This window comes from Carassius carassius, chromosome 32, assembly GCF_963082965.1.
Source record: "Carassius carassius chromosome 32, fCarCar2.1, whole genome shotgun sequence".
Taxonomy (NCBI): Eukaryota; Metazoa; Chordata; class Actinopteri; order Cypriniformes; family Cyprinidae; genus Carassius; species Carassius carassius.
Genome location: NC_081786.1, coordinates 27165117 through 27180624, shown reverse-complemented (window position 1 = coordinate 27180624; position 15508 = coordinate 27165117). Strand labels below are relative to the sequence as shown.

General features: G+C 39.7%; 1 long non-coding RNA gene across 1 annotated transcript; it reads left to right on the top strand.

Annotated features, from left to right (window-relative positions):
- The first annotated feature begins 1783 nt into the window (after nucleotides 1–1783).
- Nucleotides 1784–9606, top strand: LOC132113305 (uncharacterized). The gene is made up of 2 exons (XR_009425141.1): nucleotides 1784–2037; nucleotides 9400–9606. It is a non-coding gene; the product is annotated as an uncharacterized LOC132113305 (long non-coding RNA).
- Nucleotides 9607–15508: the final 5902 nt, after the last annotated feature.

The window sequence follows — 15508 nt, the reverse complement described above, 5'->3', positions numbered from 1 at the left end:
GACACCAAAAAAATACTATTGTAGCCGCACTGGGTTGTACATTATAATTAACTCAAATGATATATAGGGAATTTTAATAATTAATCAGGAATATGATTAATATATATATCTCATATGACAGTTACATTAAAATTATTGAAGATGAAAAATAGGTCAATTGTATCTATCAATAACTCATTACAAGGCACTGTAATTTACTCATTAATATGTCAATATTCCATTCTTCATATCAATTATAGTGATATCCCTTACTGTAAATTAACGCAAATCAAACAGTGGTTTGTCCAGCAAACGGCCGTAAGATTAACTTATCAACTCTCAATAAAGTTATCACTTCTTATAATTCAAGGAAAAATATTCTCTGGCCATGAAAACATTATCCTATCATTATGAAATTTCGGTTACTAAAAAGTAAAGAGCTTGTAGCTAAAGATCAGACATTTCATTGACTCATGATGTGAGCGTTTTAGACAGAGGCAATCATGGATATATATTGGTTTTTAATAATTGAACTAATAATACATCAAACTACAAATCACACAGAGTAAATACGCGTACGACAATACAGACAGTAAACTTTGTACAAGACATAATGGAATCCAAATGAGGGAGAGAGAGAGAGAGAATGAGTGAGAGAGGTGAGAGAATTATGCGCGATCACAGAATTATGTTCAGTTATGTAAACTCACAGACAGTAACCATTGAAAAACAACAACAAATCAAATTACCTTGAAAAGGTAATAGACAAACTTTAAGCAGCATTTAAATCTCCATAGAGAATGATACTTGCATGTGGTCTCTTTGTGACTCGCCAGACCAGCATGTGTGTGTGCGTGGTCCTTTGTAGCTAGGCGTGTTCTTTCGTGTCTTCCGGGGCTGCTGCGGAATCGCAAGATATTTGAAAGGTCCAACAAACGTAATGATTCAGAATTCGTCTTCCTCGTGTAGAGAGGAACTTAGTAAGTAAAAGAAATGAAAACAACGGGGATGAAAGCTCCCGAAGGAGCCATGAGAACGGCTGTTCTCTCAGCCGCCGTGCTGAGAGGGACCAGACGAGGACAAGAGAGCGAAGAAGAGCAAGAGCCGACAAGAGAGGGAGGAACTTCCTGGGTCAGTTCTACTTATGGAGTGACTGGTTCACACCTCTGTTTGCGCGAACAACCAACGAACGTCTGCGATCTGAAGCGGGAAAAAGTTCCTTTGTCTCTGGGGAAACACCCACTTCTAATAAGTTATGGCTTATCGGATCTCAGCAGTAATATTTTAGCAAGTTCGTAATTCCAGATGAATACATTTTTTCATTAATTTCCTTTATATAAGTGAGTCCGTCAAAGCATGACGATTAAACTGATACCAAAAATAACATTTATAACTGATAGAAACACGATGTTAAATTCATATGCAGAATTACACACATTTAAAGTGATTAACACACGATAAACATTATCCGGGTCCCGGGCGACGACTTCTCCCCCTTCTGCCTTCGAGATCTCCATCCGGAACCGCTTCACTTCCCTCCGCGAGACAGGACGCGATGCTCTGATCATCGGAGACTCCATCGTCCGACACGAAAGTGCTACGTTAGCCGAAGGTAAAGTGCACACTCATTGTTTGCCTGGTGCTCGTGTTCTCGATGTTTCTGCGCAGATACCAGCGATCCTGAAGGCCGACGAGAGCCCCAGAGCGGTCGTGCTTCACGCCGGGGTTAACAACACCACGCTGCGGCAGACGGAGACCCTGAAGAGGGACTTCAGCAGCCTAATCGAGACGGTTCGCAGCACGACGCCCGCGGCGATGATCGTCGTGTCAGGACCACTGCCCACGTATCGACGAGGACACAAAAGGTTCAGTAGACTTTTTGCTTTAAATGAATGGTTGTTGTCATGGTGTAAAGAACAGAAACTGCTATTTGTTAATAACTGGAATCTTTTCTGGGAGCGTCCTAGGCTGTTTCGTGCTGATGGATTACACCCCAGCAGAATCGGAGCGGAGCTGCTCTCTGACAACATCTCCAGGACACTTCGCTCCATGTGACTAGTAAGACAATTCTCAGATAACTATTATGATGAGTTTTGTTCCACCCGCTTAAATGATAAAAGTACTTGCGCTGTAAAAACTATTAAGACTGTGTCTGTTCCCCGAATAGTGAGGTCAAAATATAATGTAGGATCTAGAAAAAATCTTATCGTAATTAAACCAGAAAAATGTAAAGTAAATGAACAAAAACAATTTTTAAAGTTTGGGCTCATAAATATTAGATCACTCACACCCAAAGCAGTTATTGTAAATGAAATTATCACAGATAATAGTTTTGATGTACTCTGCTTGACTGAAACCTGGCTAAAACCAAATGATTAATTTGGTCTAAATGAGTCTACTCCACCAAACTACTGTTATAAGCATGAGCCCCGTCAGACTGGTCGTGGAGGAGGTGTTGCAACAATATATAGTGAAATTCTCAATGTTACCCAGAAAACAGGATACAGGTTTAACTCTTTTGAAATACTTCTGCTAAATGTTACACTGTCAGACATGCAAAAGAAATCTAATGTATCTCTTGCTCTGGCTACTGTGTATAGACCACCAGGGCCGTATACAGAATTCCTAAAAGAATTTGCAGATTTCCTCTCAGACTTTCTAGTTACAGTTGATAAGGCGCTAATCATGGGAGATTTTAATATTCACGTTGATAATGCAAATGATACATTAGGACTTGCGTTTACTGACCTAATAAACTCCTTTGGAGTCAAGCAAAATGTCACCGGGCCCACTCATCGTTTTAATCATAGACTAGATTTAATTATATCGCATGGAATCTTACTGCTATAGATATTGTACCCCAAAGTGATGATATTACAGACCATTTCCTTGTATTGTGCATGCTGCGTATAACTGATATTAACTATATGTCTCAGCGATACCGTCTGGGCAGAACTATTGTTCCAGCCACCAAAGAAAGATTCGCAAATAACCTGCCTGATCTATCTCAACTGCTATTTGTACCCAAAAATACACATGAATTAGACGAAATTACTGACAACACGGGCACTATTTTCTCTAATACATTAGAAGCTGTTGCCCCCATCAAATTGAAAAAGGTTAGAGAAAAACGTACTGTACCTGTCAGGATCCTGCCCTGACAGTCCTGTCCATCTTGTCTCTGTTCCATGTTTCTTTGTTTGTTTTGTGTTTAAGCACATGGTTCTGTCTTTGTTCGTGTCTGCCACGTGCTCCCCTTGTCCCACCTCCTTTTTACCCCTGGTCACGCCCCCTTGTTTAGCCCTTGTCTGCTTGATTGTTTTCACCTGATCCTCATGTGTACTGCTCTATATATCGGGTTCTCTTTCCTTGTGTCTCTGCTGGTTCGTTTTTGGTGTTTACCTGCTTCTTGGGCCAGAATTTATCCTTTTGATCTTGTTCAAGTTGTTTTTGATCTCTTGTCTAGTTAGTCTATATCCTCTGTTCCTTTTTGGCCTTTTAGTTTTATCTAGTTCTTGTTTTTTGATTGTGCACATCCTAATCTAGTTTTTGTTTTTCTCTTTTTGATTTAGGGTTTCATTTACTCGGTTTGAGAGTGCAGTTCCTTTTTTGGATCCTGGCTTTTTGTTTTTAAACTGGTTTATTTTTTGGATAGTTTTGGTAATTTTGCCTTTTGTTCACCCTTTGTTTTCTATTGTCTGTGTGTCGTTTTGAGTCTAGTCTTGTTTTGTGTATTGTCCTGTCTTGCCCCCACTCAGATTTCCTGGCCACTGAACCCCACTGCCTGGAAGCAGCTCACCTCTCTCACGTGTCAAGTCTCGTGAGTCTCTACCTGGCGACTAGACTGGTGACATTTGAGTTTCACTTGAAGCTACGGGTTTCCTGTGTCTGCCTGGCCCTTCCTCTGGAGCTGCCTCCTCTGTGCTCAAGCCCGTGGTCATCTTGGACCGTCTCTGTGGTCATCCCTCCTGCCCGTATTGTCTGCCCTGCCCATCTGTTTGAACCGTTTCACTGCAAATTCCCCCAGCTGTTCCAGTCTATGTTTTGTTAATAAAATACCCTTGTCTGCTCATTCTGCATTTGGGTCCCATTTCTTGCAGATCCCTGACAGAACGAACCAGCCAACTCAGGACCCAGCAATGAGCATCCGTATTGTTCCTCCAAGTACCGCTAAGGGGAGACTGGCACTCCCACAGGCAGTGGCATCGCTCCGCCAGCAGGGGCGGGAGGTTGTTTCATTTGCCCAGTTTTTCTGGACCATGGCAAGGGGCTTGGAGTATCCAGACTCCACTCTAAAGGAGGCTTTTAATCTCTGCTTGGATGATCCCCTACCACAATGGGAGATGGAGCAACTAAGAGGCATAGATTATTGGACATTTTCTAAGTATTTGCACCATCGTAAGGACTGGCAGATTCTTACACCCCCAGAGTCAGCCTGCAGGGACCATGCCACCTTCCCTTCCATGCCGAGTCAAATTCAAGACCCTATTCCATCTCCTACGTTGAAGCATAGACTGAGGAGGAAGAGAGCTGCCCACAACGCTGCATCAGTAGCAGAGCCAGTTAGATCTGCCCTTGCCACGCCAGAGCCGGTCGTGCCCACGCTGGAGCCGGTCGTGCCCACGCCAGTCAGTCCTGAGTTGATTCAAAGTGTTGAAGTCACCCCAGAAGCTGAAAGTCATGCACATTTGAGCCCTCAAAGATGTATGAAGAGGAGGGCACCCATTGCGCAGCCAAACGCTTTTCTTTCAGAGGTCCCAAGCACACTGCGCCAAGAGGACCAGTGTCAGGAGAGTTCTAACACATTGGTCCAGGAGGACCAGACTCAGTTGGTCCTGTATTCAGTGGGTCCAGAGGTATACAGTCTGGAACCAATCCCCAAGTCTGTCCAGTCTTCTCCAGTCATTCCAGAGCCAGATTGCAGAGACCAACCTGCTCTCTTACCCTCACCGAGTCAAGTCCCAGATCATTTTCTGACTCCAAGGAAGTATAGGGCAAGAAGGAAGGGCGCAGTCCAGAATGCTGCATCTGTCTCAGAGTCAGTCAAGTCTGCTCCAGTTATTCCAGTGTTAATCCAGCCAGCCACAGGCATTCCAGAGCCAATTCAGTCCGCCCCAGACATTCCAGAGCCAATCAAGTCAGATCCTGCTGTTTCAAAGTTAGCAAAGAAGGGGCCTTTCATCCCAGAGGTGGCCAAGTCAGCAACCAAGATTAAGGGGGTTAAGTTAAATGCAGTCAATTCAGAGGCAGCCGATAACACACTGCTGTGCCTCCAGAAGCCGAATCAAATGAGGGCCTGTGTTGTGCAGTTCGACATTCCCTCTCAGGAGGTCGCTAGTCCTCTGGTCCAGGAGGGCCTAAGCCATGAGACCCCAAGTCCGGAGGTCCAGGATTTCTCAAGTCAGGATGCCCTATCTCCAGTGGTCTTGGAAGACCAGATTCAGAATGTTCCTAGTCCTGTTATCCAGGCGGACCCTAGCCAGGTGGTCCAATATCCAGTGGTCCCAGAAGTATGTAACCTGGTGGAACCACACCCTAAGATGCCCACTTCACCAGTTGTCTCTCCCCTAGAGAAGGAATCTGTGACTGTCTATGTAACTTCACCTGAACCACCGGTTAATCCTGTCATGCCCAAGAAGGGCAATCATATAAGTCGTGTCATGTTCCTAGAGCTTGCTGTTGAGATGGCACCCCCTGAGCCCGTGTCAGCTCCAACCTCTGAGCCCATTCCAGTGTCTGTGCCAGCCCCAGAGTCTGCGCCGGTCCAGGAGCCTCTAGAGTCCAACACTGCAGCCCCGGAGGGCACGTCAGAGTCAAGCCCAGTACCTGCCCTTACAGCCCAGGAGGGCACGCCAGAGTCCAGCCCAATGGCTGTCTCCAAGCCCTGGAGAGTGCTTCCAAGTCCGTATCGGAATCCATTCTTGCATCTCCGGAACCATTTTCCCAAGGATGCACCCTCTCTGCCCATGTGGCCATGGCACCGTAGTTTGTCCCAAGGCCCTCCACGCAGCAAGAGTTGGCCCCAGAGGCCATAAAGGCTACTTCCAAAGTTCCTCCAGTAAAACAAGTCCACCTCCCTAGAAGGACCACCAACAAGATCCCTATCCCACCCACCCTATTAGCTAGTCCTTTTGGATCCCATATGCCAGAACCTCCCTGGTCCACCTCAAACTATTCCCCAGGATTATTTTCCTCCCTCCCAGTCCCACCCCTTAGGTTTACTGGCTATCCTGGAGTTCCAAGCTTTGTTCCTAAGCCACCCGCCCAGTTGGTACCTCCCTGTACTGTTTTGCCCAGTGTGGACGCCTGGGGGCGTCCATTGGGGGGAGGGTACTGTCAGGATCCTGCCCTGACAGTCCTGTCCATCTTGTCTCTGTTCCATGTTTCTTTGTTTGTTTTGTGTTTAAGCACATGGTTCTGTCTTTGTTCGTGTCTGCCACGTGCTCCCCTTGTCCCACCTCCTTGTTACCCCTGGTCACGCCCCCTTGTTTAGCCCTTGTCTGCTTGATTGTTTTCACCTGATCCTCATGTGTACTGCTCTATATATCGGGTTCTCTTTCCTTGTGTCTCTGCTGGTTCGTTTTTGGTGTTTACCTGCTTCTTGGGCCAGAATTTATCCTTTTGATCTTGCTCAAGTTGTTTTTGATCTCTTGTCTAGTTAGTCTATATCCTCTGTTCCTTTTTGGCCTTTTAGTTTTATCTAGTTCTTGTTTTTTGATTGTGCACATCCTAATCTAGTTTTTGTTTTTCTCTTTTTGATTTAGGGTTTCATTTACTCAGTTTGAGAGTGCAGTTCCTTTTTTGGATCCTGGCTTTTTGTTTTTAAACTGGTTTATTTCTTTGGATAGTTTTGGTAATTTTGCCTTTTGTTCACTCTTTGTTTTCTATTGTCTGTGTGTCGTTTTGAGTCTAGTCTTGTTTTGTGTATTGTCCTGTCTTGCCCCCACTCAGATTTCATGGCCACTGAACCCCACTGCCTGGAAGCAGCTCACCTCTCTCACGTGTCAAGTCTCGTGAGTCTCTACCTGGCGACTAGACTGGTGACATTTGAGTTTCACTTGAAGCTACGGGTTTCCTGTGTCTGACTGGCCCTTCCTCTGGAGCTGCCTCCTCTGTGCTCAAGCCCGTGGTCATCTTGGACCGTCTCTGTGGTCATCCCTCCTGCCCGTATTGTCTGCCCTGCCCATCTGTTTGAACCGTTTCACTGCAAATTCCCCCAGCTGTTCCAGTCTATGTTTTGTTAATAAAATACCCTTGTCTGCTCATTCTGCATTTGGGTCCCATTTCTTGCAGATCCCTGACAGTACCATGGTATAACAGTAATACTCACTCTCTCAAGAAAGTAACTCGAAGTCTTGAACGCAAATGGAGAAAAACTAACTTGGAAGTTTTTAGAATTGCATGGAAAAACAGTATGTCCAGCTATAGACAGGCTCTAAAAACTGCTAGGGCAGAGCATATACACAAACTCATTGAAAATAACCAAAACAATCCAAGGTTTTTATTTAGCACAGTGGCTAAGTTAACAAATTACCAGACGCCACCTGATTCAAATATTCCACCAACGTTAAATAGTAATGACTTTATGAATTTCTTCACTGATAAAATAGATAACATTAAAAATACAATAGCGAATGTAGATTCTACAGCGTCTAACACTTCAGTTTCATCCATCGCACCCAAAGATAAAATGCAGTGCTTTACAAATATAGGACAGCAAGAGCTAAATAAACTTATCACTGTATCTAAACCAACAACATGTTTATTAGATCCTGTACCCACTAAATTACTGAAAGAGCTGTTACCTGTAGCAGAAGAACCGCTTCTCAATATCATTAACTCGTCGTTATCTTTAGGTCATGTCCCAAAACCATTCAAGCTGGTGGTTATCAAGCCTCTTATTAAGAAACCAAAACTATATCCTAGTGTACTGGCAAATTATAGGCCTATTTCAAATCTTCCATTTATGTCTAAAATTTTAGAAAAAGTTGTGTCTGCTCAATTGAGCACCTTCCTGCATAAAAATGATCTGTATGAAGAATTTCAGTCAGGTTTCAGGCCCCACCATAGCACAGAAACTACACTTGTTAAAATTACAAATGACCTGCTCCTTCCGTCAGATCAAGGCTGCATCTCATTTCTAGTCTTACTTGATCTTAGTGCTGCGTTCGACACCATAGATCATGACATACTCATAGATCGATTACAAAACTATACAGGTATTCAAGGGCAGGCTCTAAGATGGTTTAGATCCTACCTGTCCGATCGCTACCATTTTGTTTACTTAAATGGGGTGTCATCTCATTTATCATCAGTAAAATATGGAGTGCCACAAGGATCCGTCCTAGGTCCCCTTCTATTTTCAATATACATGTTGCCCCTTGGTAATATTATTAGAAAATACGGAATTAGCTTCCACTGTTATGCTGATGATACTCAGCTATATATCTCAACGAGGCCAGATGAAACTTCCCAATTATCTAAGCTAACAGAGTGTGATTAAAAATGTAAAAGATTGGATGACAAATAATTTTCTCCAATTAAATTCGGATAAGACAGAGATATTAATTATTGGACCAAAAAACACTACACAGAATCTTGTAGATTACAATCTGCAACTAGACGGATGTACTGTTACTTCCTCTACAGTCAAAAATCTGGGTGTTATATTAGACAGCAATTTGTCTTTTGAAAATCATATTTCCAATGTTACAAAAACTGCATTGTTCCATCTTAGAAACATTGGCAAGCTACGAAACATGTTATCTGTTTCTGATGCAGAAAAGCTAGTTCATGCATTCATGACTGGACTATTACTATTGTAATGCACTTCTAGGTGGTTGTCCTGCTTCGTCAATAAACAAGCTACAGGTAGTCCAAAATGCAGCAGCCAGAGTCCTTACGAGGTCAAGAAAATATGATCATATTACCCCAATTTTACAGTCTCTGCACTGGCTACCTATTAAGTTTCCTTATCAGTTACAAATTATCATTACTTTCCTATAAGGCACTAAATGGTTTAGCTCCTGCGTACCTAACTAGCCTTCTACCACGCTACAACCCATCACGCACCCTAAGGTCACAAAACGCTGGACTTTTGGTAGTTCCTAGGATAGCAAAGTCCACTAAAGGAGGTAGAGCTTTCTCACATTTGGCTCCCAAACTCTGGAATAGCCTTCCTGATAATGTTTGGGGTTCAGACACACTCTCTCTGTTTAAATCTAGATTAAAAACACATCTCTTTCGCCAAGCATACGAATAATGTATCTTTTAAATTGTGAGTGTAGTTGCATCTGATCAAATGTGCATTTTTATTCATTAGCTTGGGTTAAACTAATTTTACTTTGTTGGATCAGCAGCTATGCTGATGATGTCTCTATTTTGTTTCTATGTTTTGCCTTGTATGTTCTATGTAACTAGGATTTACACAAGCTCCAGTCTGGATCCAGAACACCTGAGAAGAGATGATGCTGACCCTCAGAGGACCCCAGATGATGCTAACCTTGAATCAACAAACAGAACTAACAATTATTGCTACATGTGTGACTGCATCATATAATAACTATTAATTAATAATATTGATAGTTCATCGTCTAGCTGACTACGTCTTGTATTATTATTATTATTTTTTATTTTTTCTAAAATCATGTCAAATGTGCACAAACTACTAGCTACTACTAAATATTGTAGAAACATAATTTTCTGTAAAGTTGCTGTGTAACGATTTGTATTGTAAAAAGCGCTATACAAATAAACTTGAATTGAATACTCCAATTTGATTATAGAAAACATCTAATGCACCAAAAAGGCAACACAGTCAATATGTTTAGAAATACGTTTTAAAAAGGTACCAGTGATCTGGCTTTGCTGTTCTGTCAGTTAGGTCATAAAGTTTTACGACCTGGTCAGGGGGGTAGGGTTACAACTCATGATTCTATTTGAGAACATTAAAATTAGGAGAAACATTTCCAATTTACAAGTCAGCAATTTATAATCCTCGCATAACAGGATTAACCACTTTATGCAACACACAAACTTATTCAAAATACATATAATTAAGGACTTACATAAAGAGCGTAAATTGTGTGTGTGTGTGTGTGTGTGTTGTGGAATGTGTTTCGTTTCTCCTTTGAGGCTGCTCACGTAACTGTGGAATTTCTTGTCCAGAGTGTCGTAAATAATTTAAATCCAGCCAGGCTGGCGCCAGGCCAAGCATTTAGTTTGGAGAGAGTTGGGTTTATATGCCTGAATTCAAAATCTACAAGCTTTGGGTTTGCATTGTTTTAGATTCAACGAACGAGTTCAGAACCAATGAATCTATGAACTGCATATCCGTTACATCATCCAGCATAAGGCAAAGTTTTAAGTAACAGGCTCACGTGCACACAAAAGGCAGAGTAGTTTTGTTTTTAGTGGAAATATGCCTGCAAAGCTGGGAGGTTTTTAAAAGAGTTCTAAGGATATTATACAAATGAATATATGAATGAATTAATTATATAAATGTACCTCTGAAGGTTTTGACTGTCTTCAGAAAAGATTAATACCTAATAAAGTAGAGTTGTTAACCACAATGTCGCTTTGTCTTCTGGGCTTATGGGGAAATAGCTGTAATTCTGCTGTTTCATAAGCACCAGCTAGTGTCAGAGATTGGATTTACAGAGAGTCACAATTACATTCAGTCTGTGTGCAGCTTTTGTCTGGCCAAAAAATGGACCAAATCTGCATGCCCTGCTGTAAATTCTGACCAGTTGATGAAAAACAAGCTTATGTGGATTCCACACATTTAACACTAGAACAACCAAGACTGTCATGTTGACCGTTTCTGAATTTTAAAATGTAATAACTTTGTTCAAATAAAAACCATATAACTATACTACCCTGACTTTTCCTAAATGTGTATATATTTTATTATAACATTGTTATTTTATACTATAAGTATTTCTACCTTGAATGGCCAAAGTGGCCAAATTGACCGTTAGCATTACATACAGTGTATAATTTCTGCTGTCGCCAGTTTTTCCCATGATTGAAGATGCAAGTCAATGTTGCCTAGCAACTTTTGTTCTAGTTGTTTTTATATTTTATTGCTAAGCTTAAATTCCTGTTCGTAAAAAAAGCCAGGTGGACACCTCCAATACCACACCTGCTGTCATTCAATCTGCCACGGTTCCAGGTAGGCTATGCTAGGCTGGAAGACTATATTCTGCCTGTTATAAGTAATAGCTTACTTCAGTGTTATGATAAAATAGCCATAATAATAATAATAGCAATAATGGCTATTATTATTTTTAAGCTAGTGTAATAGCTTATGCATATACTTTAGGCTAATTTTAGCCCGGACAAGACTGATATTGTGAAATAAAACAAACTAATAAGGCTTTTTTTTTGTGACAGTGACGATATTTATTATTACCTATACTATCATAACAGATCCATTTATTCATGGATCACGATTCCAGTGGTGGCTGCATAGAATTGTTTCCAGTTCCTCTGATCCAAACATTTCCAATAACTCCAGAAGTACAAAAGTAAAAATGTATTGAAAAAAGATGTATGTAATCATTTCCAAAATTCACAACATTATCTACAGAAATATTCTGCATTAGTTCATATTTATTGCCATTTAGACTTTTAAATAGGCTATAACATTTTCACTGTAGTGAAAAACTTTTGCTCTCCCGTTCGCTGGACACAAAGCGAGATACATTCGGGAGCTATTTACACAAATATTACAAAAATATCATATTTTTAGGGTGATGACGTCATAAAATACGAATTAAAAATTAAAAAATTAAAAATTTTATTGTGAAACCTCAAAGAACCTTCAAATGTAATAATGATATGACAAAAATGGAATTCATTTCAGTCTAGTATGAACGGTCAGAATGACCGCTATGGCCATTCCAGTAGTTCTAGTGTTAAACAATTTGGATAAGGTATCTAGAATTGTTTATGGAGCAGATGAAATACATAATTTTATTAATCTGTTATAATTTTTGACCTAACCCTTTACTTTATTTAAAGGCTGAAATGTCAGGTTTACCATTTTATAAAACTTTTTCAAATGTTTATTTGAACATTTCGTACATTAGTCGATGCAGCCAAGTATGAATAAAGGCAGTGAGCATAGCAATAACCCCTCAAATCAGACCATTTTACGACAGCATGTTGCCCATACCAGAACAAGCTTAAGGCAGCAAGCATGTTGCCAATAACAACCAGAAATTTAAGCAGCAAGCATTTTGCCAATACCTGATTAAGCTTAAGCAAGAAGCATGTTGCCAGTTATAATCAAAAAAGCCTTAGCATCAAGCATGTTGCTAATACCCAAATAAACAAGCAACGAGAAAAGTTAACTTAGCTGCACTTAGCTGATCCAAGCAGATCACATCATCAGTCAATCGGAACATAGTGCGTTTACACTTGGCAACATCAAATTACTTTTCTGTCTGGATAACCGAACAGATCTGTCTTTCCTGCACAATATTAAATAAGTTTGCAGAGAACAGCCAGATGCAAAGTCAACCTGAAGTGGTGGGTTTTTTTCTTTTTCTTTTGAAAAGCATTTTCAGTTGCAGAACATTTTATGCAGACACAATGGCTGGATTGCATCTACATTACTCTGAGATCTGATCACAATGTGTCCTCGACTACCTCTGGACCAGGAAACACTGATCGGATGACATTCTCTTCAGAAGTGCGTTTACACCTGACTACACTTTCAATCTGTATGTGGACAACACTGGATAGAGGTCACATGTTAATGCAAAATGTATAAGCAGCCTGAGGAAGGTTTATTGTTATCTGAATCTTGCTCAAAAATGTACGGCCACATTAGAAAAGGAAGTGTCCACTGTCAATAATGCATTTGCATTATTGCATTGAGGTCAGTTTCAAGCCAACCAGTTAATAGTCAATGTGACCAATTTAAGTTTCATCAGACTTATATTATTCATATATTATATTGTTCCACAAACTCATAAACACTTTTTGTTTTGGCGATACTTCATTCCAAACTGTCACACCCATTTGTTCTTTGAATTCATTTAGCATTTTACATTCAGTTTTTTGTTTTGTTTTTGTATTTGGGTCTTGATGCTGCACTGAGCTCAAATAAAACACACCACTGCTGAGCCAGAGTCACAAGCACTGCTCTTTCAGCTCAACTTCTAAACTCCCCAGTTCTTCCCACCAAATTCATCTTAAAAACGGAATGCATGATGCTTCATCTAGTTATTGAAGTGCAGTAAAGACATGAACAGTACACACCTTAATCACATTATTACCATATACAAATTTTTTTGCTGCATTTTGTGACAGGATACACATGGCAGTGGTTAACCGTTTGAAGGCAAACAAAAGAGCATGGCTTCAACAACACTGTCTTCTGTTTGCATGTTTAGCATGACGAATAATTAACTGCACTTGAAGCTTTCATAAAATTAAAAATTAAGCAACCAAAACTGTATTTGGCAAACAAAACTGTATATGGCACCATAACGAATACAATCATATCACATTTATATACATATATAATACATATTCTAGAGTATTCAGACCCTAAACTCTCCTCACCAGAAGCACTTTTGACAGCAATTACAGTATTTTTTTTTGGCTGGTGAAACAAGAGTTGCACTACTGGATTTTCTACCATTCTTCTCTGCAGATTCTCTCAAGCTCTATCAGGTTGGATGGGAACCATTTTCTTGTCTCTCCAGAGATGTTTGATTGAGTTCAAGTCCAGACTCTGGCTGGGCCACTTAAGGACATTCAAAGAATCATCCCTAAACCACTTCTGCATTGTCTTGGCTATGTGCTTAGGGCAATTGTCCTACTGGATGGTGAACCTTCCAGCCTAGCCTTTTTTCATAAATGATATCTGAGGATTATTATTATTATTTTGCATTTAACTTTCTGTGTACCCTGACCAGTTCACCAGTTTCTGCCACTGAAACACAGTCACATCATAATGTCATTTGGATAATATTGTACAGGTGACGAGCAGTATCTGCTTAAAAATGAGGTTTATCAGACCAGGGAATCTTGATGTGTGATGCACTGAGGAGATATTTCCGATTCATGGGAACATTTAATACAGCATTTTTATTTATTACAATTATTATTATTTATTATATATAATAGATTTTAATTTATTTACAGTATTTATTTAATTTTAATATACTGTATATATAAAAACAGTAATATTGTGAAATATTATTACAACTTAAAATAATAGTTTTCTATTTGAATATACTTTAAAAAAAAATAATTTATTCCTGTGATGCAAAGCTGTATTTTCAGCATCATTACTCCAGCCTTCAGTGTCAAATGTAACATCACATGATCATTTAGAAATCATTCTAATATTCTGATTATTATGAGTGTTGGAAACAGTTCTGCTGTCTAATATATTTGATCAATAAAAGGTTAAAAAGAACTGCAGTTATTCAAAAACAAATTCTAATAATATATTTTCTTTACTATCACTTTTTATCAATTTAACATCCTTGCTGAATAAAAGTATTGATTTTATTTAAAAAGAAGAAAGAAAAAAAAATTACTGACCCCAAATTACTGACCAGTAGTGTATATTGTTATTTCAAAATATTTATATTTTAAAAACATAGCATGTTTTTTTTTTACTTTTTATTCATCAAAGTATCCTAAAAAAGTATCACATGTTCTGAAAAAATATTAAGCAGCAGAACTGTTTCCAACTTTGATAATGAATCCTCATATTAGAATGATTTCTAAAGGATCATGTGATAATGATCCTAAAAATTCAGCTTTGCATCACAGAAATAAATGATAATTTAAAGTATAATAAATTTAAAAACAATTATTTTAAGTTGTAATAATATATCACAATATTACATTTTGTTCTGTATTTTTGATCAAATAAATGCAGGCTTTATGAACAGAAGAATATATATTATATTATATATATATAAAATTATATTTTCACAATTCTGTCATTTTCACCCCCTATATAATTTTAAGCCCCTGTAGCATAACATACGCAGTGTTTAACTGGAGCTGGTGCTATGAGCTGGAGGTCTGAAGGATTGTTTTATTATCTCAGAGTGAGGAAACTTCATTGCTCTCCTCCTGAGAGCGGCAGTGACCACGCTGCAAAGAGAGTGCACTGCAGGTGGGGAAAAAAGCAATTTCATGGTTCATTCAGCCTGTAATGTGTGGCTGTAATCTTCGGATAGAGCCTGGCTTTTTGTTTAAGTTTCTCAGAGGACAGAGCTGAGCCCGGCCCAATTAATCATTCTGCTAAAGTGAGCAGCGATGGTGGGGGAAATGAAAGGCTGGAATATTGTGAGCCTGTGTATGTGCAGATACATGTGTTTAAATAAAACATTGCTTGTGTAATGTTACATCTAAATTTGTTCCACATGCATGTTCAACTTCAATAGCACAAGCTCACTAAAAGACATTGATAGTCAGTACATGAATATGTTGCAGTGTGGTTTAGGTAATCTTCTCCAGCTGATGCATTATCTCTCGCCATCTCTCCTCCTTT